The 23,592-nt window shown below is 39.3% G+C and overlaps 1 protein-coding gene across 1 annotated transcript in view; it reads right to left on the reverse strand.

Annotated features, from left to right (window-relative positions):
- The window catches only part of LOC108045996, a 67,311-nt gene that overhangs the window by 39,018 nt on the left and 4,701 nt on the right, over nucleotides 1–23,592 (reverse strand). Inside the window, exon 2 of the mRNA XM_044457825.1 lies at nucleotides 3,350–3,371. The gene's annotated coding sequence lies outside the window, so the exon portion shown is untranslated. The remainder of the gene's footprint in view (nucleotides 1–3,349; nucleotides 3,372–23,592) is intronic.

The following is a 23,592-nucleotide window of genomic DNA, read 5'->3' on the forward strand; positions in this document are numbered from 1 at the left end:
TTTCAGAGTAGGATAAATGCTAAATTTTTCATACGATTTACATTCTTGAACCTAACACTTTTTAATACTTTTTATATATTTATTTTTTATTTGCTTATATTTAATTAAGCAGGACCTTTTTTTTAATATTATTAATTGTTAGTTACATTAAGCTTTCATTTACATTTACATTTTCTAAAGTCTTTTTTTAATAATTCTTCAAAACAAAACTACTTTTTTAAAATGATTTATAACAATTAAGAATATCTTTAAGGCAGTTTTAGAATATTTTCTGGTATCTAAAACTAATTGTATGTAAGCTATGCACCAACTTTTTCCTAAAATACTTTAATATGATAAGAGATTGTCTCTTGAATTTCCCCTTTAACATGCAGCGTTAATTGAACTTTGGCCACCCTGTCGCCTCGCAATCTCTGGCTTAAAGTGCGCTAACCTTAATCGGCGTAGGAAGTGCAACGGTAAACATTATCAAGTAGCGCCTGCATGGGCGGTGGGTTTAAAGGGGGCGGAACCGAGAGGGTGGTGCCAAGGGGGTGGGTCTGCGTGAGCTAGGAGACCGCGACGTCGACAAGCTGATAACCATCGCCCAGTACAATGAGGCAGACTCTTCTAGCCGGCTGCTTCCTCCTCCTGAATGTTGCTGCGGCAAGTGTTGCTGCTGCTGCTGCTGTTGCTGCTGCTGCTGATGTTGCTGCTGCTGCTGCAGTCAATGTGCCAGTTAGGCAGTCAACTATGCGTGTCTCTGTGTGTGCAACCTGCAACACTTTCAAACAACTTTATCAAGCCGGAATCTCAGCTGGCTGAAAGACTGACTGACTGACTGAATGACTGAATGACTGACGTGGTCTTGATTGAAATGCGACGAGCGCGTCGACAAGCCGAGTGGGTGGCAGCCGGGAAATGGAAAATGGTAGCTGGTAGCTAGTATAAATGGGTGGCTGGAAAGCCCGCTCCCAGGTCGGTGCGTATGTATTAATTAGTGTCAAGTGTTGTCGCTTTGAGTTACGCGCCCAGGGGACTGCCAACGTCAGCGATAACACAAAGCGATAGTAACAGCCACTTGTTTGCCCAGCTACCGCTCTGTTCCCAAGTCCCCTACCCCACTCCCCACCTCCCCCCCTCACTCATTTTCCTGGCCATATAATCGATGATGACACGTTTCGGCTTTTGCCCATGCGCAAGAGCCTCCTGGAACTGCAGCTGGCTGCAAATTGCAGCCTAGACACCCAGTATGGAGTGTATGTGCGAGTGTGCAAATTTATAAACACTCTCCTCTGGATACTGTAATATTTTTTGCGCATCCAATTACATTTATGTGCTCGTAAACTAAAAATTCTGCACAGCTTGCAAACCGGGTTGCTTCACAATAATTATAAGCCCAAGAGGTTGGCTACCCTAGATGCCTTAGTGCCTAGATGCCGCATCATATGTGCTCGGTGGGCCTGTGGGAGCGGCCGTTTAGTGGAGTGGGTCTGTCATGGGTTATATTTTATACACTTCCTGATTTATGGGTGGAAAATATAGTAAAAATCTTAAATGAAACCGCTTCCGGAGCTGCTAGGAAAACTAATCTGAAATTAATTTCCTTTAAGATCTCTAGGGCGAGGGCTGTAAAACTTGAAACTTCCAGCGGAGATTGGTAAAACCTTAAACACCTTACGCCCTATTGGTGGAAAAACTTTGCTCGCAATTAAGTTTATATTTATTGAATGATAAAAAATATATTGCTTTTTGTTTAAGGATAATCATTGCCAATGCTTTTTAAAATACCTTAACATGATCATCGAGCATACCAAGCTTCATTTCATTAAAACTATCTTGAATTCCTTAGTGAACGTTTTAACGAGTTGGCCAGCTTAAAAAAATAACAATTAATTGATCTACATTGCAAGCTTATAGTTTTTTTTATGGCTAAGCTCAAGGGAGACAGACTGGAAAACTAAATTCGTGAATTTTGGGGATCACCCGCAGAAATCCTTGAGGAATAATCAATTAAAAATATGGGTTTGTCTAACCCGAAGATAACATAAAAATAGGAAAGCAGTAAAACCGAGGCCTAAAATCACGTAGGCTTAGACCGAAAATCTTGTCCACTTTCTTTTCAAGTTTGGAGGGAAATCTCATCGGAACCCCCGTCCAGAAAAAAGGCAGCCCACATACTATTGTGAAGCTCTTAAACTAGAACTACGCCCCGAACAACCAAACCCCAAACAGCAAACACCAAACAACCAAACAACCAACACCAGAAAACAACATTAACCGCAATGGATACTGCAGGCAGGCATTGATTGGTTTTTCATTTTCGCTGCCACCAAAATGGTGAAGAGCTAATACACGGATGGATATATATTACCATTGCAGGTTGTGCGGTGTGAAAATTGTTTTGGCCCGGGGCCTTTGGGAGAGATACAAAATTATGTGGCACTTTCATATGGCCATAACGAAGCATGTGAATGCCAGAGTCAATTGCAGTTGCTGTTTTTATTTTCTAGTTCACGAGTCGGCCGATTTCAAGGCTGCCACCGATCTGGCCAAGTGGCAATTAAAATTCTTTCGCTTTTAATGCCCGATATCCGAGGCATGAAATTAAAACATGTTTTCTCAATCTTGGTTAATGAATTTTCATGCTTTTTGGTCCGCACCCTTTAAATACTGTTTAGGGACCGTTGTCAGTTTAATAATCAATTATGTTTGTACGTGTTGTCATTGACCTTCAATCTGGTCGAAAAGATCTGTACGGATACACATCCACACCCAGCCCTAATAGATCAGGCAATTACCCGATTTTAAAGCCTCTTAGCTTCTTTTATTTCCCATCTATTTATGAAATTATAATTTGATATTTCAACATAGTTGTCAATCACAGCTGTCGCTGTTGTTGTGCTTATTGTTGTTTCCCGAACAACCTTTTTTCTCTTTTTTGGCCTGGGCGTGGCAGAGGCACAGGTATCGGGTCTCTTTTGTTGGCGTTATTAATTTGATCGTTAGGTTTTCTTGTCTGCCGCTGCCACGGCTGCCGTTTGACACGATGATGGGTCTCCCTCAGCTTTAAACACACTTCAACATCATTTGGACAGCCAGCAGCCCCCGTATTCTGGGGCCTTTGTTGGCATAAGAAATATATAAAAAAAAATAAATGCGGACGGAAAAAATACTTTGTACGGCCCACGCACTTGTCATAATAGATTCGTTTATAATTTTATTTGCTTTGAATTTTTTTTCTACTTTTTGTAAATTTTTTATGCAGGTTGTTTTCGGCGGGGCTTGCCACACGAGCATTAATCGTAAGCGGCTTTTGTGCCCATGAACAGATTTAAATGCTAAATGCGGTGGTGAGGGCTTTACGTACCTCATAAATCCATGGACAGGTTCTGAAATGGGAAAAATAGCAATACATTAATTAAATATTTATTGCAGTAAATGGAATTGCATTTATGTTGAAGTCAGTATACTCAGTATATGATAGTTTTGATTAAGTCATTTTAGAAACTTTCAAAAAGGTTTCTTTAATAAGCTATAAATCATAAAATTATTAAACCTTTTCTAAATTACTTAAAAAAAATTAAATGATAATTCCTCGTTATGTCCTATTTGCTATTTATTTGTTAGTGATATGGTTCTAAATTGTTTTTCAATCAATGGCTTTTTAAGTTAAATTATAGCTGGGTATAATATACCTTATCTGAAAATTCTGTGCGTAAATAATAGTTCATTTCCTTTGTTATTCAGTTAATTTTGTCCCAATGCGTAAACGTTTTTACGATATTTTCCACGCACAACTGTACCCTAAAACAGCATTTGCACATGCATCAAAGAAGTGCACGCCAAAAGTGTTGCCTACTTCAGGGCGTTTAAGCACCATCCTCGTGATGAGGAACATTCTAATGAACATATACAAAAATCTCAAGTGCCAGACGCGACGATGACGCGACGCTTTTGCCACCTAGCCACGCCCCCAGCTGCCCAACGCCCCTATGATTCCTTTTTTTTTCGTATCGCCCCAAGGGAATGTGTCTGAGTTTGAGTCTGTCTGTCTAGCCATTGCGAAGATTGCGTTTAAATGCAGGCATTGTTGTCGTTTCGGGTCCCCGTTCTACTGGAAGTCTCCGAGGCCCAAGACAATTGAGTCTGAGAGCGTAATTTGCAACTGCCTGAGACGGCGAAGGAGATGGAGTCCAGGATGCAGGGCCTCCGAATCCCGAAGCCCAACTCTGGCAGGATACGGTGCAGACACAAGTGCAGCCAGTGCCTAATGAGTGAGGAAATCGGGGGGCTGTCCTGGGTCCCCAACTCCACCCCCCCCCCCCGCCCGCTGGTCTGTGACATGTTGTTGCCGAGGCTGTTGTTTTTGCCCGGTTGCATTTTGCATCCAACGGCCGCTGCAGGCGAATGCACCGAAAAAGCAACACAGCCACACGGCACTGTTTGCACAGTAGCCTGCCTTTTGGTTTCGAGGAGTTTGAGTGGAAGAACCCACCATCCAGAATCCAGCATCCAACATCCAGCATCAAGAACCCTGAACTGGAGATGGAGCTATAGCTGCAGTTGGACCCGCTGCAGACATCGTCCTGTGGCATACCCAACAGGCGTTAATAATCATTCTTGTTTTTCGCTTTTTCTGCACAAAAAAAAACAAAAAACAAAACAAGAAAAATGCAACGAGTGTTTTTTTTCAACTTTTTATGTTGTTTTGTTGGTTGTGGAATTGCTGTTTTCAATACCCTGGGAACTATGATTCTCAAGCGGTTTTATGGACCTAGCATATAAGTTAAATGGAATTTTATGGTTTACTATTCTGTATTCATTTTAAATTGCTTACAACAAAATATATATTCAAATCATAAAATACGCTTATTATTTTTTTATTTTTAATAATAAATTTGAGTTATAAGTTCGTTTAATTTTAATACATGTACCCAACAAACCGCTTAGATACAGTTCTTGTTAATTAATAGATTTTATAACGTGTATTGAATTGTTTTATTATTTTAGTTTTTTTTTTTGTTAAATATTTTTCCTTATGTCTTAATTTACCATGTATTTTCCCTTAAATTTTCTAATAATTCTGCCGAATAGGATATTCTAAAAGCCCTCACACATCAGCATAAAGTGCATGTTTTTTTTTGTTTCAAGTTTATCCTTTTGGGCCTTGGATTTCATTATTTTTTTTTTTGCGAAACTTTTTCATTTTGTGCAGTCAGACGACGACGACGTCATAGAGAGTGCATTGACTGAAGTCTACAAAAAAATAAAAATGCAGAAACCGAAAAAAAAAGAAAAGCAACCGAAACCGAGCCAAAACGGCAAGTGTGTGGAGGTGGCTGCAGTCTGGTGTTGGCTGCTGCATCTTTTGTTGATATGTAGCGACATGCACAGTGCAGTTTTCCAGGAAAATTCTGCGGGAAAGAGGGCGGAAAAGTCTGCCCCGCCGAGTGCAACCAAAGTTCAGTAGCTGGCAGCTTTTCGTCTTACAGGAAGCGTTTTAGCTGCGAACTAAAACAAAAAGTTGTTTGCCATAATTAAGACTTGGCTTTTGGCTTAGGCCCAGGCTTCAGTTAAGTGTTATTAGTTGGAGCATTTCTTTTTCGGCCATTGTATCCCCGGGTTTTGGGTGGCGGAAATGGCGGGGAAGGAAGTTGCCAAGGAAGCGGAGCAGGATGAGGATCAGGATGAGGATGAGGAAGCGGCGGAGTCGTTGCACTTGTTAATTGCCGCGCCAGTCTTTTCCCACCCGCTCACGCACTCCGCACCGGCCAAAGTCAAACAGTTTTGTCCTCGAACTGAGACCACCTGCTTGGCCAGCACTGGGAAAAAATATCTAACAAAAATTACACCTTTATATTAGGAAATATAAATCGTTTTTATTTTAATTGCATTTTAATTAAATAATTTTAGTTGGGTTAAAAAATACAAACTGTTTTAACAGTCAAAAAACAATTTGTATTAGTCACCTTATGTAAAATTCTATAAAAATGTATTTTCAAATAATGGTTTTCACTCAAAAATTCTTCCCCTTCAGTACTTCCAAAAAAAATATAATAATAGAAATGCTAATTTTTAGCAAGCCCAAATCTGCTGATTGAAAAATATTTCGATTGTTTTTCTCTCTGTGTTCGCGTGGAATTGTTTGGGCCACGTAAATCATTAAATGCCGAATGGCCGGCAGAGAAAACATTTGGCGAAATTTCAGGCACCAGTGAAGCCTGAAACAAAGGAATACATTTAATAGGAGTATTTCCTTTTTTATACACATTTTTTCGCTTGAAAAACTTCCCCAGGAGCGGAAAGGAAGGCATGAGAAGGAGCCAAGGCAGGAAACTTGCAGCAGGCGACTGGTTTTTCTGTATTTAGTATTTTTTTCAGCGCGACTTTGGCGGCTTTGCTTCGGCGGTTATTAGTCGCTGGCTGCACGCGAATTTGCTTTATTTTCACTGGTGCCGCTGTGGTTGTTGTTTTGTTGCTGGCGATGCAGCCACCAAAATCCAATTAGCTGCTCAAAAAGTTTTGCAAATGCGCGCAGAAAATTTAATTAATGTTGACACAAGTTGAGGCCAAAACTGAACGGAATTGAATTTGGTTATGGCGCGGAGAGGTGAGGAGAAAGGAGAAAGCCGGGTTGGTGATTGAGACACCGGTTTTTGTGCTGATAAATATATAGGAAAAAGTGCACACAATTGTGATTGGTGACCTTTCACCGCGAGAACTTTGATTGCTTCACAAAAGTCTATTGAATAAAGAAATTAGAAAACATTTCTTCTCCATTATATTTGGTGGCTTTTTCATACATTTTAAGTAAGTTTTATTTTATTTATTTAATTTGATAATCTATGAGAGAGATCTAAATTTATTTGCACTCATAAATACTAGAAACATATTTTCCAATTCCTTGATTAAAAAATAAAAATAGTCTAGAAAATGATTTGATAAATGTTTTCACGAACTTTGAGAAGATTTATATTTTAGGTTTATTATTATTTGTTCATTTTATATTTTACCACGAATCTACTTTATTATATTGATATAGCATTTTGCCATCAATTTACTAGCAAATTGTACAAAAATATCCTCACCTTTTTGTGGGCCAGGTCACCTGTCATTTCGCTTAAAAAAAACCTGGCTAACAGCAGACCACCATTAAAATTAAGCGTGGATGAGCAGAGAGTCAAGTCAATAACTCAAACCAGCTACGAATGTTAACCAGACCTCACCCATCCAAAAAACAAAGAAAAGAAAACACAAAAATAGAGCATAGCCAGGTGCGGGAATTTCAATTGGACTGCTCCGCTTCACCTCCTCTTCAGTCCAAACATTTCCCAGGGGGACAGGCCACCAAAATGGACGCGGCCGCAGCTTTTCAAGCGTTAAAACATAAAAATGTCATTAACACTCAACAGATTTCTGGTGCGCCAACGGCCAAAAGCAACAACGGCCAACAACAAACGGCTTAAATGGCCAATAACAAATTGTTGCAAATGTTCGTTGCAAAGAGTTAAGAGTAAAACAAAAACAACAACAAAAAAATGGCAAAGAACAGCAACGCAAAAGTTTTTTCCTTTTAGTTTTCCTAGTACTTTATTTTATTTTGTTTGCCGGCTGTTTAGGTGTAGACTTAAATTTATTTGACGCTTAAACCCGAGCTGCAGACAAGAAAATGACACAGAAACCGAGTTAAGCCGCGGAACGCGTTTAAGCCGAATTGCGAGCCGGGCTCGAAGCTTGAAGGTCGTTTATTGTCGCTGGCCGAAAGGGGGTGGCCGTGGCTGGGGGCGGGATTGGGTATCATTTACGCCATAATTTTTCCCAAGCGAAATATTTTCCTTAATGGTTTTTAATGAGCGGGTTGAAAGTGTTCGGCTGCGGACGGAGGTGTTGAGAAATATGCCTGATTTATAGAATCTGCAGTCTGTATTTAACGGCGGTGCCGATTCGCAACGAGCTTGCTGAGATTTTTGGGCGTTTCTAGGCAACCTACATAAAAGACCCGGGTGGTGTTTTCCTCCAATCCGCTACGGCACTATCAATCGTTAATAGATTTGGTTTCTTTAAAGGAAAAGATCTCAGATCTCAGAATTGGGAGCAGCTCAATGGGGATCCGTTTGAGGAGGGCCTCGAAAGTGTAACTGGAAAGTGAGGAAACTTTTCTGACGTCTAACAATAGTAGTTATTATCTTCATCTTATGTCTTATCTTTTAATCTTTAATATTATGTAGCTTACTTTGACCTTGATTGCTTTGGTGACCCATGATAATTGTGTTGTGACCTATTAACCTAGAGTTTGTGAAAAAAATGTATGTTTAAAAATACATCTTATACTAAAAATAATGAACAAATTCAAAATGAAATAAATTGAATTATAAGCCGATGGAATTTAAAGTAACTTTGCACAAAATCATTTAGCCAGGTCATCTTTACACCGAAAAAATATCTAATATAAAACAATAAGTCCATTTTATGCTTGAAATATTCGGAATATTTTTTATAATTTGAAAACCTTTAATATTTTAGGAAATGAAAGTTGTTGGTTAGCCACATTTCCCAAAATTTTGTAAAAGTCTTTTATGTTGCTCTTTACCTTTTAACTACAAATAAATATGCCCCCATTACCTTCCCTTCTTTTTTGATTCTTCTTTTTGAAGTTGTCCCCCCTTGAATTTTCCATTGGTTGCACAATCTCCGAAAAATCTTTTTTAACCCATCTCAGGGCAGTTCCTTTCCCATGATCAGCCCCAGATCACCTGCCTTGCCGACTTCCTTCGACCTACCAATTACACTTTTGATTGCCTGCTAACTGTTCACATCCTTATATGACTACGTGTTGACAACAAAATTAATTCAAATTAGCAGAGTGTATAAAACGAACCCACTCCGAGATCCAAGGTTAGCACAATTTCAACAGCTCCGACTTTGCGTGTTGGCAGCTTTTCTCTTTTTTGCAGCTGCCCAACAAATTAAAAGTAAAGTACCCACAGCATGTAACAACAATAACCGAGAACAACGACGGGTAATTGGATTTGCCTGAGCCTCAGATCCCGGCTTGATCTGGATTCTGAATAATAAAACGTGCAGTTTATTTTATTATGAACTGGGGACATAATTGGCACAGGTTGCCTTCGTTGATCTCAGCCCGGTTTTCACCCCTTCGCTATCAATTACCCCCTTTGCGAGGTGAGATGATTAGCCTCGGGTGACTGAAGTCAAACAGTGGCTGCCAGCTTTGTATCTATCGCCCATGTCGCTCCTGCCGAAGTGAGACATTAATCTCAGTTAGGTTTATCTTTGATGCATAATAAATGAGTCGCTTTGGTCGGCTAAAAGCAGCTATTTATTAAATGCGGCTACTCAAAAAAGCCGGATAGAGTGGCGGCCCACGGTCCGGCGATCTTATTAACCCAGTTCCCCGACGACTACCTAAAATATGGCCAAAAGGAAGTACCAAAATCAACATCTCCAGCAACTTGAATACGTCTTGTGTTTGCATTTGCATTCCTTCCTGCCTGATTTTCGTTTCCTTTTCGTTTTACCCGCCACCCAAAATACAGAAAAAAAAGGAAATCTGCTCATGCACAAAGTAAACATGGCGAAATAAGAGAGCAAAAATTGCAATCACTTTCGGCCAAGTCCACAGTCTCAACCCTGAGCAAACAGCCGCCAGCATCAATCTTCTAATGCGTTCAACAATTTTTTTGCGCTGTTCCAGCAGTTCTTTATACCCCAATGTTAATTTTTTTTCTTCCACTTTGGCGTTTTTTGGTGTTTACATTTAATGTGGGGAGTACCCTTTCCGATTAGGGGTATAAAGAAAGCTGTGAATTTATGTAAGTCGGTACTTTGTGTATTGCAAGGTATTAACATGGTACAGGATCCTGCTTGAAAGTATTTAAAAATAAATCTTTGAATACAAAGATAATGTTAGTCATGTTTCTATCAACCTAGCTGTAATTCTAAATGGCATTTTTTAACTCATCACCAATGTGAATGCAGAACTCATAAAGTATGGTGAACTATTTATTACAAAATCAAAATTATATTATGTTAAATCTAAAATTGTATGTTAAAAATAAGATTTGTATATGCAATGTGCACTTTGGAGATAATTATATTTTTTCACAAGGCATTAACTCTTCTTGAAATTAAAATATTGGCTTAAATTTATGAATGTCTTCAAAATGACAGATCTATAAACATTTTTAAGTACTGTAATATAAATTGTTTTCTTAATAAAAAAGGTTAATGAAGGGTACTGATATCTTCGTTATTATACTTCCTTGTCCTGTCTTGTCTGTTAAAGATTTTTCACTTCTCTGGCCTGCCGAAAACAGATTTCTGTGCTACATTTTGGGCCCACAGAGAGCCGAATTGACTTGTTGTCACGCCCCCTCATAACCTGGCCCCCTTTAGCGATCCCTTGCCAGTGACAGCGACATGCAAATTTATGAAAGCCGCTTGTGTTCCTTTTGGTTTTGCTGTGCTCGTGTATTAATTTTTGCCGCTGCCGTTGTTGTTGTTTATTGATGCCGTCGGCGGGACTGCGGACACGCCACTTCAGCTGAAGAAGTCGGAGCTGGAAGTTAAAGCCGGAGCTGGGAGCTTCGAAGCTGGAGTTTCGAGCTTGTTTTCGTGCGGAGAACGTTGTTAATAATTCGCTCGCATTACGCGCCGATCTCGAGGAAGATGTCGTCTTAATGACTTCATTAATATTGAGTAAAACACAGTGCATACACAGTGGTGAGGGGGGTAATAAAGTGCAACCAAAGCAGGCCAAAGGAAATGGCAAATGCTAAAGATACTACAAGAAATTCGCGCTCAATTGCCGGAGTGCCGAAAACCCAAACCGAAATGCTTCACTTGCTTCGATTCAAGTTCCACTTGAAGTTCCTCCACCTCCTTGGATTTGGATTTTTGTTGTTGCTGCCATTTCCGCTGGGGACGCAAATTGATGAGACAGCAACAATAGCTGCCTCTCTGTCCCGCCGACTAGGTGGTGTAATTAAAATTAATTCGAAACCCAAGCGGTAAATCAGTGAGGAAGCGAAGCGTTTGGGGAATTATACACCTGATCAACGCAGAGAGCAGAAAATGTATTTAATATTAATTACTAAGTCGGCATTAGTGCTAGATTTTGTGTCAGATAAGTACATTAATGGGGGGATTATACAGTTGCTGATTCATAATTTAATATGTATTATCTTGGCAATATATTTAGAATAATTACTTAAGAACGGCATACAGACAAACACTTAAACACTTTTTAAACACTTTATTCCGTTCACAAGTGGAAACTTAAAGATAGATAATAAATATTTACCTACTATCCGTTCAGGCAATTTTCATACAATTTTCATGTTTTTAAAGGTATTGAATTTAACCATTTTCAATTTAAGTTTTGCAGCTTTTTTTATAATTCATTAAGTATAATCTCCGCACTGTTTGAAAACTTGTTGATTATAGGGATTTTCTTTTCACGGACTAAAAGCTTGGAAGAATCCCCCAACTCTTCAAAAATTTAGGTTGCATTAAGTTTTGGCCAACATTTTACGAGCTTCACCATCTTAAGTTTGTTTCTCGTTTAGTATCTGCTCAACTTCTGCGGTTTTCATTTAATGAACTGCTTCCCCACATTTTCAACTCTGTTGCATTTTCCTGGTATCAAAGCCATAAAACTTATAATGCTCCATGGCAATATACACATCATCATCTGCTGCTGCTGCAGCTGCGACTGAATCAGCAAAAGTGGAAGCGGTGGAGCGGCCTTATGTCACATCCGCGTGACGACATCAAGGCGAAATTAAAATAGCGACATTTTATTGAGTTGTCAGTTGCATGGAGCACATGCAAATGCAACAGGCCACGCCCCCCTCAGCCTCCCCCAATACACCCATCGCAGCCAGTTGTGCCAGCCCACTTGCAGAACACACCCAAAAAATAATAAAAAAGGAAAATAAACTGCGAAGCCAAAAAAGAAAATAATTCATGCAAAGGAGTAGAGGCGACACATGTATGTGAGCCAAAGGATGAGGTGCTGATATTGCAACGCCCTACAGAGCAGCTTGGCTATATGGAAAACACCAAAACAAATGCATATCAATTTAAGATAGATATCTGAAATGGATTTATTAAGTTTTGAATTTAGTTTTTTATGTGGTTAATATATATTTGATTTGGGTTTCCAAATCTCTGATCTTCTGATCTGTTTTTGAAAAATGATACCTATAAATTAATAGAAATATTTTATTTTTAAATTTTAAACATATAAATAATTCTTTTTTTTTCTGTGTTTCCTGTTCGACCCCACACCAAAGGGGTACGTTTTTTAATTCACAAAATGTACCAATATTTATTCCCAAACATGATTGTGGGCGTCCACCTCTCCCACGTTCTCAGTGGGTGTGGTCGCCTTTCTAGATTTATTTCCCCCTCGTTAATTTCTTCCAGTGCAAATTTTATTTGTTAACCCCCGAGAGGCCAAGCGAACATTCTGCATAATTTGGCAGAAATTAAAAACGAGGGTAATATCCATATATATAACCATGTACTCGCCATATTATATCCATATGCATATACATGATTATATATGTAGATCCGTATGCTTGCCAAACAAAAGAAGGGCGTTGAAATTGACACCTCGAGTGTAAAAGAACAGAGCCGGGGGAAAAAGGCGAGAAAAGAAAAAACAAATAAAGGCCGCTGAAATAAAAACCCTTTTTCGACAGGCGAACGAGAGGAACTTGGTCGGTGTGTCCTGCTGGCTTTCTAAAAAGTTCAGCGAAATATTCACACTCATGTACTAACCCTAGAGAGGAGAGCGTGAGGGGGACTTAAAAAATAATTTAAATTTCCAACAAATTTAATTTAAATTACATGATCACTTTTGGAAAAGGATTTGATTATTTGAATAATTTAAATCAAAATATACCAATGAATAACTTTATTATTCTCCTAACTTTTCTGGGTAAAACAGTTTTAAAAGGTATTTATTAAAACCAATATATTTGTGTATCTTTTTACATTTTGTGACAATTAAAAGTAGATTATGGATTATTCGCTCTTTTTAATACATTTTTGTTTAAGTCATAATTTGTTTAATAATGTTTATTTTATTATCCAGAAGGCTGTTTTGAACCCAAATACATTTTCATATCTATACAACAAAAAGCCTAGCAAAAATGAAAACATATTATAAATCAAGTTGCTCTCCACCTTATCTACAGGTTTAAATTCTTAAGTTTCCTGTCCCAAAAGCGAATGCTTCCCATCCCTAATTTGCATTCTCCGCTCCTGACGAACGACGCACGTCTGCTACGGACACACTTTGGCAATTCATTTAATTATTATATTATAACGCACACTTCCACATCCCTGTATGATATATGCATGTACACTCACACAGCTGCATGATAATAAAGAGGAAAACGACCATAAAACGCTCGCACAAAAGTGCCAAGAAACTTGTGTAATTCATATCGCATAAAGCCAAGGGAAAGACAGCTCATCAGAGGGTGGAGAAAGGGGGAGGGGGTGGTGCGACCGCAAGGCAACTGAAACACACAGATACCAACCAACACACGGACACATATATTTTTACATGGCTTTGACAATCGAATCCGAATCCGAATCCGCTTCATCGTTCGCGTCCCTTGGCCATATCAATTGCACTCGGGCCGACAACGTTTGGCATTCTCCCCCATCCGCGAACCCTCCTCTTTTACCTTTATGTTTTGTTTTTTTTCGGTACGAAAACCACAAAATTACATTGAGTTGGGACTGCTGCCGGTGGTATTGGCCCAAAGCCGAATGCCGAAAGCCCACAGCCCAATCCCAATCTCAACTTATCGCCGGCTCTGGTCATGTTAATTTTTAACCTCAGGCTTCAGCCAAATCGAAAGCTGATCGTATAAAATTACGCCTGACAGCGGACGCAGAGCGGTTATATGGCGGGATCTGTGGATCCGGGGATCGCAGATAGGGGATCGGGGATCGGAGCTGAACTGAGAACCGCAAAAGGTGACACTCCGATGGTTTGGGCCGCTCCCCTGTCGCTGTCACTATATATAGATTACATATAGATATCGTACAGTTGCTGATCTCTGGCCGACTCTTTGCCTTTTTTGCCGGGGTGGAAAGTAAAAGTATGGGGAATAAGTAGCTGGTTGTTTTTATTTTGGTTACGGTGGTGCACTGATGAGAAATCATGCATTTTTGAATGCTTTACGGGGGTTCTTAACCTTTGGGCATAAAATTTTAGTGCCTTTTAATATGTTTAGGTACAGTTCTTTTTTGCTTAACAATGTCTTTTAGAAATTGAAATAAACTTATCCAAAAATAACCCTTCTCTGCAGTTCTCAAAAAGTTGTAGTCCTCAAGGTACTTTCTCATATACTCACATAATAAACAATTTTCCAACTGTTAGTTGCTTGGATATTTCCACGTTTAATTTTGTACCCACCTCTATGCTTTTCAAAATGTGGCAATTATTCCGCATTTTCGTAAAGTCTCAACAAGTTTTCGTAATAACGGCACAAATAAATCTCCAAGTACCTCTTTTAATTAAAACCACTAATAGGCAGAATAAATAATCTGATACACAACACCCTGGGGAAACTTTCACCCGCTATAAAATCCTCTTTTGTAGCTCTCTAATTAACTTCTACCCTATGGAAAAACAGGAAATCTCTTCATCAATTTGCACGCAACTCAGCCAAAAATGGCAGTATAAATGTGTGTGCCTGCCATTGATGCCGCCATTTATTGCGTAGGGTGCAGTCTTGTATTGTGTTGACCAACCCAAATAGCTAAATCGCTGTGGGAATTAGCTGAAAAACCAATGACCAAAGGCTTGGAAATTGCGTGGGAGAGCCAACGTTAAAGGGATAACTGGTTATATTTGGCGGGGACCGCCTGTTGATTTGCCAGCGATCTAATACAATATTAATTCGGCAATAAAAATTGATTTTGTTGCCATAAATATGGCCGGGTAATAAACACAAAAAGTGACACAATCAAAACGGCAAGCGGCTCATTTATTGATAACAGTTGGAGACCAATCAACCAGTTGGCTAGAATGTCTATTGGCCAAAGGCCCACGAGATTGGCCAGCAACCGGTTGGTCATGGAATAACTTACTGGCACTGGGCGTGTTTAGCATACCGACTTTTTTTGTTGTATTTTTTTTAATGGCGCCAGCTTTAATAAGCATAAATAGCATACTTAATTGACAAATCAAAGGCAATTTGATAAATAAATGAACGCTAAGGCGCACGCAAATCGAATCGCATAGAATGCAGTTCAGACTTTGCTAACTAAGAGTCACTTTGACTAATGAATCAATTTGCCGGGGCCGCCAACTCAATGATGAAGTTCTTTATCCCCGATGAGCAGGCATGACTGTCTGATTATTTGCCCCTCGCTCTTTCCCAGCTCCGAACTTAGTTGAGTTGATTAGGGGAGCCCATTAATGGACAAGCTCACAGGATATGGGATACAAAGACTGTCCCAGACGGTTCACATGACGTCTCTGTTTGTTTGTTTCTGCCTCTCCCTTCAAATCTCTTCTTTTTAGTCGTCGTTCCTCAATTAATTGCAGCAAGGCAAAATAAAACAAAAAAAAATAAAACACAAAAACGAGTAAACACACAAGTAAAACCAAATGAAATCAACGAACCCAGGCGGGCAACAAAAGCAAAAGCTTAAGCTAAAGTTGAAATATACCGTTTAATGCCCAATGGCCACGCCTACTTTTCCCACACTATATGGCCAGACACGACGGGCGGGAGGGGGCGTGTGTGCGAAGGGGGTGAGCGGGTGGGTTGGGGGTGCAAAGGGGAGGAGCGCTTAAAAATGCGTAAAAGAGTCAACTTTGACTGCAATCTGCAATGGGATGTTGTTTGAGTTGTTGTGATACCCTGTAATGGGAGGATTAGGTGTGGGGTATTAGAGAAGGGATATGTAGGAGTCTTCAAGATGTATTTATTTATTTAATTTTATTGTATATTAAAAATAAATACTTTAAACAAATTATTTGTAGCATACTTTTTTTTCACAATATTTTTGGCCCACAAACCCCCTTCTGAATGTCGAGTTCCCAGGGTCAATTGTTTTCTAAGCTTTGTTTTGTCTAAAAATTAAATTATTTGTTTGATAATTAAAAGTTTTTTTTTGATATCTAACATTGTCTGAGTTTTTTCATTTATTAATTGGTTTACAAAATTTATTTACAAAGTAAAAACATATCAAATAATACCTTTGTAATTAATTATTGGTCTTAAATATATATAATATATAATTTATTTTTTCCTCACTTTGAGTAATGGATTCTCTGTGCCTTATTTGAAACTTTTAAAACCTACTTTTAGCTTACCATGAGGACGGACTTTATATAAGTACTTTATTATAAGTAGTATTATTTCAGTTCCATTTAAAAAAAATTGTGGCTCACGAATATAATAAAAGTTTGCAAACCTGAAGTAACCCTCAGTCGGTTCCTTTATTGCTCCTTTGCTCTGGTTGCTATGCAGTTTTAGCTTTACTTTTAGCATTTTGCAGTTTGTTTGCTCTTCGTCTGCGTCTCCGAGTTGATTGCACCACCACCCCTTGCACCACTCGCTCCACCCAAATGCACTTTTATTGACAAACTTATCGTTTTATGTCACTGATTAATAAATGAAAAGTTTTACCAAAGAAGCAGAAAATTTCGTGCTGACTTTAACATTTTCACAAAATGCCAGAGCTTCAATTTTTTTTGGCAATGAAATTTTTGTAACATTGATTTTTAATTGCCGCATAGAATAAACGCTGAGCCACGAATTATGTACTACCAAATTTTCGATGTTGCAAAGTCAAGAGCAGACGGCGGATTTTGTCATTTGAGAAGATCACGAAAAGTACGTGAGTTATGGGTAGGCACGTGCCGGAAAAATCGCACCTAACTGGCCATCTAATAAACAAGTTTGCTGGCCGAGGAACGCGTGCTTCCCCCATTTAACTCTCCCTATTTCGCTCTCCATGGGCCGCATTTTCCAGCTGCCTGGCTAATCGGTTGCGTAATCTTAAACGCGACGCGGCAATTGAAATGGATTGCGGTGTCTTCGCGTTTGGCTTTGGCTACCTGGAGAATCGGCAGCTGCCAGTGGCCAGTGGCGTCTCCCTGGCCAGTCTTGTATTCGTACATTTATATCGCTTTTTCGAGGGAGTTGCGGAGCTTATAGCCAGCTGTGCTTGGCCTGTCAATGGGTATGACCCACAATCGATGCTCAAATTTCATTGCATTTTCCCCGTTCACTTTGGCTGGTATTTATTATATAAATATATATGTGTACGTACATTTTTTGTAAAATTAATTTTACGCTTGGCCGTCTTAACGCCATCCAGTCTGGCATGGTTGGGCCATATAGCCTCCAATGCCCTCGTGTGTGTTCGTGTGTGGCAAGAATAGTTGCAGGCAACTGCAGCTAATTGCAGCCAGTTGCAAAAATAAAGACAGCAGCGGATTAAGGCAGCAGTTGGGAGGACCCACTCAGGGGAACGGGGCACAGAGGCTGCGCGGAGAATGTTGCGCCGTGGGTCATCATAAAAACATTATGGGGAGGCGCGCAAAAACAAACAAAAGCCAGAGAATTACACCGAAGGAAATAAGATACACGAAGAGAAAGCAAATAGCTTACATTTTAATTTATTGGTCGGCTAATTCTTCTGTTAAATAAGAAATAAAGAGGTCTTAAAATGGCAATGCTTAAAAAGCATTTTAAAAGATAACCACAAATTTGTAAATTAACTTTTTGAGTACATTGTAACCTTAAGTCAAAATTAACTTAAACAATTATATTGTATATTACTAACTCACAAAGCAAATTCAGTCTATAACTGCACTGTAGATGGAACGGATAGATATCAAAATATGTTGGCTATAAAAAAAAGTATAATTATTCATGAACATTTTGATTTGAAATAGGCATATTTAAAAAGATGTAAATTGGTTGATTTATGTGTATTTTTTTTATGATTTTCTTTGCAAAGTAACAAAGTTTATAATCATATTTTTAAAGTCTTTCTTGAACTGTTGCATTTATAGTGCCTGAATAATTAATACACTTTTATGGTGATAGCCTTCTTTTTTATTGCAATTGTTTCCAGTGCCACTGCAACTGGTGGAATTTTTCAAAGGAATTGCAGCGAGAGCAGCAGCTGCAGATGGCGTTGTCACTGTGCAGTTTGACAGGGCAACATGCGAAAGTTTGATGAGCCCGGCAGTGGTGGCAGGGTGCCCCCATCTCCATCTGGGGCTCCAGCTCAAGCTCCTCATCCATTCGAGTCCCCAGTTCCCAGTCCCCTGTCCCCAGTTCCAAGTCCACAGCCCAATCCCCATCCAAACCCCATCCAAACCCCATCTCTCACCCACATCTCTCATTCAGGCCTCGCACTCCCTTGGGCATGACGAATGTGGCGTCTCTTGGGTGGGTGTGTTCATGGGTTCTCTTCTCATCTCGGTGCCTCCACTCCATAGTTTTTCTTATTTTATATTTCTTTATTTTTTTTTTTGCAGAAAGGTCAGGTTGTTGTATTGCCTATTGTTGGCGTCACGCCGCTCCAGCGATCCAAGTTGCCAGCGTGCGAACACGTTTCGCTCGCAGATTGGAGTGCACAGGTGTCTTGGCTTTAAGTTGGACCTCTGTTTCCACTGACCAAAACCCAGCTCGTCGGTGATTGGCTTTTAGCCGCTGTCGCCTGTCAAAGCTGGCTGGCGTTTTCGGATTTATTTTTAATAAAACTGATGTCATTTATTGGTGTACGTTTATTGTTTATTGTTGCTAAATGCCTGTCGAAGAGACTTCACCCAGGCACGAACATACTATGCTACACTACACATATATATTCGTGTGGGCCGGCGTGAGATTGTGTCTACAGGGGTGTAACGAGATACTCCGCCGATGTAAGGCACACAATGTAAGAGCTTTGCTTTGCGAAACTCGATGTCAAGGACACCAGAAAAATGCTATAAAAAAGTGTTTTAAAACAAGTAATAACTCGATGCTGTCAAGAAACAACCATGGAATTCAATCAATTATTATAATAATAAGCTATTGTATTTTATCGCACGTTTGTTTTTCCTAGTTAATTGCCACAATTTTTCGTAATTAATTTAAATTAAATGCAATAATATTGAATATTAAAAGGTTGATAATTTATTCAAGAATTTTATTAATTAAAATAATATAATACAAATAATAAATAATATAATGTTAAGCCTCATAGAACAAAAAAATTCTTTTTAATAAAATTTGTCTGGATATACATTTTAGAATAAAAAATTAAACACCAGTTAGGATATAAACTCTTTTTATAAGATTAAAAAATATATACATTTAAATTATTTAAATATTCCATGAACATTAAAAGAAAAAGAAATATCACGTGTGGAATTGAAATATAGTGTTTTGATTTATGTTGATTTGTTTTCTTATCTTATGTAGTATTTAAAGATCCCAAGTGAAATGTGACCTCAAAATGAGTTATTTTTAGTGTCTAAGATTGAAATCCCCTCAAGACTTTATCCGCTGATGCAGAGCTGCCAGCGTTGAGCACTCCATCTAAGACGTGCTCGTCTCAAAGTAAAAGGAAAGCTGCAATGGGATGCACTTCAGCAGCAGCCCGACTCCTCTTGGCGAATATCCGTGGCCACCTTGATGTGTCATCACTTGAGAGCGGTAGCCGGAGTCGAAAGTCGAACATCTCAATGCAGTTTTCCTTCGCTGCGCTCGCCAAAAAGGCAGCCGAACGCATTTTGCCAGCCACTCGAGTTCAACGATTATGAGAAATGTGTAGCAGACGTGACTTTGATGTTGATGCGCCAGACAGCTTGGGAGCTGACAGAAGCTCCGATGTGGAACAGCTGTCACAAGTGCCGGGGCTTCGACATCTATCGATGGGGCTGCTTGTAATGCAGTTTTAATAGCGGCCAAAAACATTCCGGCCCTGACCTTCTTTTTGGGCCGAGACCGAGACTCTCGTTTTTCATCGCTCACGATACGTTGCGTGCGTCTGTCATTTTCGCATCCATAATTAAAATGTGTGCGGCAAGTGGCAATTTTTAATTACAGCAGATAAACTTTTTCATACCATCGTAGTCCAAAAACAATGATGACCACCCGGCGGGTACCCATCGAATATAAATACGAGGTAGCAGCTGTGGATCGCCGTGGGCAGCTATTAAGCTTTTGTTAATTATCGCGATAAGGCAACAAGTTGTTGGCGCTACAGTTGGAACTGCCGGAGATCTTTGATACCAGCTGCCCCTCTTTATTCATATTTTTTTGTTTATTTTTTATGTGTTATTTGTGTATTCTTTGTATCGATGAAGCTGACTTTGATGGTGCCGGTTCAGCTTCAACTTTAACCCCAGCGATGGCTAATTGAAATGCACAGAGATGGAATCTGTGAGATGATTGATGGCGAAGCCATAAAGATGTTTACATAGAAACAAATGAATGTTTATTGGAAAAAACTTTGATGTAAAACGACCTCGATTAAGTAAATGCTATCTTTTAAACCCATAATTAAAGTTTAATGCTCACATTTAACTTTGGTTGGCGTTGCCTAATCCTCATTTATATATTTGCTCATATTAAGTCTTAGTAGAACACTCGTATCAACAGAAAATTTCGTTAAATTGTTTTTTGAGTAAACACATTTACAAAGTTATTGATTTTAATGATGCTCATAAATAAATCTGAGGGAAATGGCTTGAATTTAGAGCAAACTCTAAAACAAAGTCAAATAACTGGAAAGCAATTATTTTGTTGAACGGAAACTAAAACGGATTGTTATTGCATTGGTGCAACAAAGGAAAAGTGCTGCTTTTTAATTAGTTTATATGCGAGTCAAATAAAGTGAATTTGAAATATTTTCTGTGTTATCTTGTGAAAGCTTTTTGAATTGGCTATAAGAATTATTAAAGATTAAAATATGCAACAGTTGATGCACCTGTAAGTTATTTCTAACCTCTCTATCCGCCTTTCAACTCTGACCTTTTCGCACACTTTTTCTCTTTTCGCGACTAATTGAAATGCATAGTGGCATAAATATGAAATCTTCTAATTGGCTGCGATCTGCGCTGCCATGGCTTTTTGCTTTTTTTTTTGTTGCTGCTGGCACGTTGTCTGGCATGCAGTTACCTGCATTCGATCGGGCACCCCCCATCGCACCTGACCCCTCCATAATCCGTCCGCCGACGGCATGCACTTCCTTTTTGGGCTCATCTGGCAGCAAAGAGGACGCATAGAAATTTTCTTTATAAATCAGTTGTTGTAGCTGCAAGTTGAATGTTGTTTGCTGTTGTTCGAACGTTCATCGCTCGCCGGCTCGCTGAAAAGCAGCAAAGCAGCCAAGCAGTACAAGCAAAGTACAAAGCAAGTTGTTAAAATTCCTGTTTAAAGTTTTGTACGCACATGCAATGGCCTCGCCAGCTTCCTCTGGCCCTCATCCCAATCCTCCCAGCCAACTTCAAAGGAAGCTGCTGTTGCTGCTGCTGCATGTTTGCATTAAAGACGCATTTTGTTTGCCCAGCAGATCCAGCAGATCCAAAAGACGATGACGACGACGATGATGAGGACGTCCGCAGCGTGTTAGAATACACAACATGTAAGCCAACAAAACAGTTGGGGCCACTCATAATCAGGTTTTAGCCACGAACTGAGCCTTCTTGCCCGGATCCGTGGCCCCGGCATAAAGGGAGTAAGCTGCGACCATCCACCACAACATTGAATCGCCGAACAGCGTCGGCGGCTCCAGAGCTTATTGCCTGCGCATGATTGCACAAAAGAGCAGCAGTGACTAGGCACAGTGACCTGGGGTACTGCCTTAAAACTAAATAAAATATTTTGAGCCTTAAACAATATTTAATTTTAGTACAAGAAATAATTAAAATTTTTCTGCATTTGTTTATATTTTACTACTCGACCCTCAAAAGTTAATATAGTACTTGACTTTGACTTTAGCTTAAAGTTAAAAAAGTTAATATAGTACATGACTTTGACTTTAGCTTAGGGTGACGTCCAAGCCAAACAAATTTCAACATCCAAGTGCACACTTTCTAAGCTAATTTATACTGTTAAGATTTTCATCTTTGATATAATATATTCAATATCAATTTATGTTGCTCTATCTAGAAACTGAAATTATTTAAATTAGAAGAAAAAAAACCCCGTATAAAGATATATTTTCTGATATAATTCTAGTTTTTTTTAATTTTTGTATTTAAATTTATTTAAGTTACCCATATCAAAATCTGCAGTGGCCCACTGTGATTTAGCCGCCGATAGCATAGCTCTCAGGTGGGCCAAATCCTCGGCTGGGGCGGGACGCTTTTGGCCGCTTGGGCTAACTAAACAATTATGGCAACGGCTACGCGATCGCCCAGCGACAACGGCTGAGAAGACAACAACGATGGGGACGACGATGATGATGAGTGTGGAGTGTGGAGAGACTGGAACAGGGACCTGGGGGAGATGTGCGATGGTACGATTGGAGAGGGAGGCAGGAGCTGGGTTACCCATGGCACATCCTCCGCTCGTCCATCTAACTATCCTCGTATCTATGCATCTATAGTTATTTGTATTATTATTTTGCTTTGTTTTCTCTCACCCAGCATTCGCTTTCCCAGCTGCCTACAGATAACGAAATTTTCTTAAAACTAAGGTATTTTTCATATTGATTTTTCACATATCCCTTGACTTTTTTATTATTTACGAGTCATTTTAATTTTGTACCCATGCAGGTTCGGTTAAATAGTCTCAATAGAAAAGGAAGTTTTTATATGTTTTATAACACGAAACAAAGAGTTTTCCTTTAAGAGAATTTAAAAGAAAATGACAATCCATAAGATACTAATTCTAGCATTACAAATGTTTCTATACTTTTGATGATATGTTATTACTTGGAAAATGATATTTCCTTTGTGTATAGTTGCTGTGTGTTATGTGTGTTTTCCTCGCCTTCCCCCTTTTTTGCGGTTAAGTTCATCTTGGTGTCTGTTGATTTTTTTGCTATTGTTGGCTTTTGGTTTTATTTATAGTTAGTTTGGTTTTAACGCTCGCTTGTTTAGGTTGCTTGGCTTACCTCTGCACATCTCTCTGCATTGCATTGCTGATGATGCCTGCAAGCTTAAAATCGTCATAAATGCATGGTTACCCACACACGAGTACACAGGCAAAATGTAGAAACCAGAGGAAGGATGCAGACGATGCAGGGTAATTGCATCTGCGAGGGCTGCTCGAAGAGTTCGCTTTCTGGAGCAGTAATCTCGGGGATCTCGAGCATCCCAATCCGCTGGTAATCGGCCAGAACTTTCGTTTTAACCCCCTTCCACATCTGTCTCATTCATATGGAGCCAAATGCAGGAGAGTTTATGTGTTTTAGTTTTTATTTTCATCATATTCGAGTGGCGTTTTTGTGGCTGGTTTTCTTTAGTTTCTTCTGTGTGGTTTTATTTTCCTCTCCCCCATTTATTTTTTGCAGTGCCAGGTTTTTGTTGCGGTTTTCACGTGTTGCTATTTCTGCAAGTTTTTTTCTTGGCAATTTGTTTTTGTTTTTGTTGTGACTACT

This window comes from Drosophila rhopaloa, unplaced genomic scaffold, assembly GCF_018152115.1.
Source record: "Drosophila rhopaloa isolate 14029-0021.01 unplaced genomic scaffold, ASM1815211v1 contig_163, whole genome shotgun sequence".
NCBI lineage: Eukaryota > Metazoa > Arthropoda > Insecta > Diptera > Drosophilidae > Drosophila > Drosophila rhopaloa.